General features: G+C 36.3%; 1 non-coding gene across 1 annotated transcript; it reads left to right on the top strand.

The window, feature by feature from the left end:
* The first annotated feature begins 4,233 nt into the window (after nt 1–4,233).
* LOC117715867 (small nucleolar RNA SNORA17) lies at nt 4,234–4,370 on the top strand. Its single transcript, XR_004607667.1, has one exon. It is a non-coding gene; the product is annotated as a small nucleolar RNA SNORA17 (small nucleolar RNA).
* The last annotated feature ends 797 nt before the right edge of the window (nt 4,371–5,167 follow it).

Raw genomic sequence — 5,167 nt, 5'->3', positions numbered from 1 at the left:
AGGTGTAAAAAAAAGTGGCATCACTAAAATTTTAAGCAAATAGATGGAACATCCCCCCCCCCATCCTTGGGAGGGCAATTGAAAATGCAGTGCTCTGGAAACTTTCTTGAACCTATAGGGGTGACCCTATAGTAAGAACTCCTAGTAATGGAGTATATGGAGCTTGAACCACCATCTTCTGGAACCACACAGAGCTTTAAGTGACAAACCTTAGAAACCAATCTTCACAATATATTTGACCTAAAACCTGTACCAACTACAAAATATGTTGAGGTAATGGTGGCTCAAACCTTGTGAGAGTGACCAACTAATGACTGGTGTCCCTTGAGGCCAATGCCACAGGAGAAATTCCATACCCAATACTGCCTAGAAAGTCAGGAAATGGAAGCTGGATAGTCTACAAATCTAGCACAAAACAAACATTACTGGACAAAAAGGAAAGTGTAAATGAAATTAGCCCTAATGCTATTCTGCTAAACTCGGAGATTTATGCATAGCCTATTGTCATTAAAGCAATTTCTCAGGAAAGAAGATAGTAGCATCTACAGAGATGCACAGCCAAAAATTCTGCAAAAGAGGGAAAGAAAGGATTGAGGAAGCCAGGGTGGCAAGGATTCCAGAGAACATGGCCATGTAGGAGAACAGAATCACCTAAGCAGAGCTTCATAGGGGCTCATGAAGATGAAGAAGCAATCACAAAGCCTGAGTAGGTGTCTGCACTAAATTCTTTGCATATGTGTTATGCTTGTTTAGCTTAGAGTTTTGTAGGACTCCTAACAGTGGTAGTGTGGGTGTATCTGACTCCTTTGCCTACACTTAGGACATTTTTCCTCCTACTGAATTGCTTCATCCAGCTTTGATATGAGGGACTGTGCCTAATCTTATTGCTTTCTGCTATGTTGTTTTTGTTCAATATCCCAGGTGGGGGGCTGCTCTTTTCTGAGAAACAATGGAGAATCAGTGAGTGGATCTGAAAGACAGGGTCAGTGGAAGACCTGGGAAGAGTGGAGGGAGTAGAAACTGTAGTTTGGGATGTATTGGTAAGATAAGAACAAAGAAAAAAATCTAGCAATAAAAAGTAAATATAATATTAAAATACATTTAATATAAAAATAAACACAGACAAGAATTTAGAGTGAATTTTTCCAGTCTCTAAATGGAATCTTCCACATTTGGGAATAGTGAGCTAAAAATTCTCTCTCTCTTTTTTTCTTAATCAGTTGAGCTGTTACTGAGTTCTAGTTACTCAAGAGGTTGCTGCCTCATAGCACTGTGTTCACTATAGACAATTTTCTCCCAGAGTCTGAAACACACACATACACTACCAGTTCAAAGGATTTGAGGTATAAGTTCAGAAAAAATATATCTACACTGGAATGGTGTGTCTTCCTAAATGTACAAATCTGCCTTAGAGTCTCAAAACTCCAGATATTACCGATGTAGGAAAAAATATATTGCAAAAGTCAAGTAATTTTCTGTACTTGAATTACCATATCTACAGATAACAAACAACTGTGAAGGAGCACTAGAAGTTAAGGAGTTCATTGGACTAAGGCTATTATTCTCTGCACTTATTCTCTGATGACATTATTCCTTCTTTTCAACAGCAAATGATGCCCTGTGCTCCTAACTATGTCGTCACCTCTCTAACACTTCCTACCACTTCTTGCAAGATTTCCAATATTCTTTTGAATTTAACTCTTTTTGGCCACCCATGGAGTCATAAGTTGGAAACATCTAAACATCTACCTTTCCCCAGAAGACCTCTTAATCTTTTTTTGCTACAAATTTTAGTTCTCTGACATTAAAAGTAATTATTTTGGGGTATTTTTCTGTAATTTTCAAGTATCTTTGATACCTATGTGTGGTAAAGTTCAGAGGTTTCATCATTTTAGTGATTTTGCTTTAATTAGTAAATCCCCCAAGCTTTTAGTCATGGACTTTCTCAAGTATTTTCTTCTCTATGTACTCTGAAACTTTGCCTTATGAAAGGGAGATGGAACATTATTCTCCTGTCTTACATACTCTTCAATAACATTTTTTTTATTTGAACCATTTCACTAATGTTTGCCCAATGGCTTGTATTACTTGAAATTGACAACTGTCACTCTGATGCATACAGAGAATTTTTCTTCAAACAATTAACTTAGATTTTGTCATATATCACAGTTAAATTCAATTCTATAATACAATGTGTTATAAAATAAGTATGTTTATAAGTCACAAATATGATGAATTTAAGTGATCTTGGATTTTCATGGTATCACATGGCAGAAATCTCTAAATGTCTTTTTCTCCCAGAATTCACATTAACCTCCTTAAGGAATTTAAGAAGTCATACTGCTGTAATTAAAGGATGTAAAAATAGAATAAGATAACATCATGAGCAAAAGAGAGTAGAAAATCTTGGGCTGTTTTCCACGTATTAATGTTTTTTTTTTTTTGTTTTTTTGTTTTTTTTTTTTTGTTTTTTTTTTTTTTTTCTGTAGGACTGGATTGTCAGAGGGACAAATAGATAGGGATTATCTATATATCATCTAACTATATGTCTGTCTGTCCATTCACCATATGTGCACTGAAATTTCTAAAATCTCAAGGTTCATAGCTTTATAAATAGGTGTGTTTTCTCCAGGATTACTGACTTTCTTCAGTTACATGCATCATAGCTATCATGAAAGCTACATCACACATTTGAAATTTAAATTTTTATCTGAGGTATGAAGACAGCAAATATTCCCTAAGATAGAAATGTTGAAAGGAGAACAGGTTCATGGTTGATCTTCTTGCTGTTATGGTTAAGGACAACAATGACTGCATACACTAAGCAGAGAAAAAATGAATACAGATGAGCAAGGGTCAGCACTAAAACTTCTGACACTATAGATAAATTTTCTTATTTAATTAAAAATAATAAAATTGGCTGGGGTTTAAGTTGAAATGGGGGTATAGTAGGAAAGAATCAAATAAATTTACTTTAGGTGTCTTTTCTTCATGTTCCTCATCCACTTTTTCTCCCTCTGATTCTCTACATTCACCACTTTGTTTCCACCTTGAAAGGCATCACAATCTAATTGGATGTATTTCCCAATACAACCGACATTTTAATATTATACATAGTATTCATATAGTTCATCCTTTTCAAAATTAAGAAAAATATATATCTATAGTCTCTTAAATTACTTCTATGAGAGTCATTAACGATTCATCATAAATCTTTACGAAGAAAGCACAGTCAGAAAAATATCTTACTGTCATATGCTGTCTATAAAGCTCAGGCAAATATAATATTCAGTGAAGAAATATTGGGCATTTATGCCTCAGATTATAAAAAAACAAAATGTCTACTGTTGCCATTTTAGCTAAAACAATAACACAGATGCAACAAATGTAAGAAATGAGCAATTAAATGCATGAAATAAAATCTTTGCTAATAATGTTAGCATGCAAATCCATAAATCATGGAAGCTCAACATAGATACTTGAAAGTAATTATAATAAAATCTTTACATACACTAAGGATAGAAGAATAACAACTGTACATTAAAAACATACAAGTGAATAGAGAATATATGTGTTTATACTGTGAACTGCTTTTAAAAAAATAAATATGTGTATTCTTTGCATGTTTCTAAGAATATTATGTACATGTCTAGTACCATTAAAGGACAGAAGATGGTGATATATCCACTGAAACTGAAATTAAATATAGATGTGGGGTGGTGAAGACTACTGACTGATTTTTTCAGAGGTCCTGAGTTCAATTCCCAGCAGCCATATGATGACTCACAATCATTTGAAATGATATCAGATTCCCTCTTCTGGTGTATGTGTGTGTGGATATGTATGTATGTGTGTGTTGAACACAGAGCACTCATGCATATTAAATAAATAAATAAATAAATAAATGGTTGATGTCCTGTCACCACACAGAGTCTGATAATCAAACTCATGTTTCTTTTAATATAAACAAATGCTTTTAACCACTGGGCTTTTTCTCCAGTGCCAAAATTGTGATTTCAATGTATATCATCTGCAGTTCATTAATAAGTTCAATAATGAAAATAATATTCCTGAAAGAGTTTCTAAAGTTGGTGAACTCAGTCTACAATTTATGTAGATAGTCAAAGTACAGGATAACTAGGAAAACTGGAACCCTGGAAAGATGGCATTCTACCTTCTAACTTTATTCTTCTGTATTGTATTAAATTAGAGTGATCAAGGCTGTTGTGCACTACTGTATCAGAAGGCATTGAGGGTGTGTCTTTTGTGTCCTAATAGTGTTAGTAGGAGGCAGAGAAGAGAGAGGCTATGTCCACACTCAGCCTACTGTCCAGACCTATGAACACCTGAATGATTAGTAGCCTAATACTCCATGAAAGAGGTAAGCCCAAGACAGCCTGACTGGCATGAGGCAAGAGCAGTTTTCCAGGAACGTAATACAGAGACGAGAAGAAACTTTCCTATGGCCAAGGCCATGGGCACAAGTGGGCCTAAGACAGACAAAACATTCAAGGGGCCACTAAGGTAGACAAGGTGGGGAATGAGCCTAACGTGACCACCAGACAAGTACCATGAGGCCCAGACAGGAAGCTGGCCTGATAAAACCACCAGTCTGAGACCATAATGGGTGAGCAGGGCATAGCACAACTAAGACCACACCTGACATGACCCAAGACTCTCAGAGAGACTTGTGACATCTGAGAAATATTTAGAGTGGGTGGTTCATGAGGAGAAGCAGCTGGGGCAGCCAAGACTCTCACTTCTGCTCCAGTGGGGTTTGTGTTATGACTTGTATCACTGTGGGAGGAAACTCATTATACTGTAGACAGTAATAAACTGCAAAATCTTCAGACTCCAGGCTACTGATACTAAGAGAATATTCTGACCCAGATCCACTGCCACTGAACCTTGATGGGACACCAGATTCTAAATTGGATGTGTAGTAGATCAGACGTTTAATAGTTCCATCTGGTTTCTGTTGATACCAGTTTAAATTACGGTTAATGCCCTGACTTGCCCGGCAAGTAACAGTGACTCTGTCTCCCAGGGAGGCAGACATGGAGGTTGGAGACTGGGTCATCTGGATGTCACATCTGGCACCTAGGAGTGGAGACATAATGAATATCTAAATAGGTAAGTATGATAAAGCAGGACATCCCCCAAAATG

The sequence above is a fragment of the Arvicanthis niloticus genome, chromosome 9, assembly GCF_011762505.2.
Source record: "Arvicanthis niloticus isolate mArvNil1 chromosome 9, mArvNil1.pat.X, whole genome shotgun sequence".
Taxonomy (NCBI): domain Eukaryota; kingdom Metazoa; phylum Chordata; class Mammalia; order Rodentia; family Muridae; genus Arvicanthis; species Arvicanthis niloticus.
This window is presented reverse-complemented; position numbering and strand designations above follow the sequence as displayed.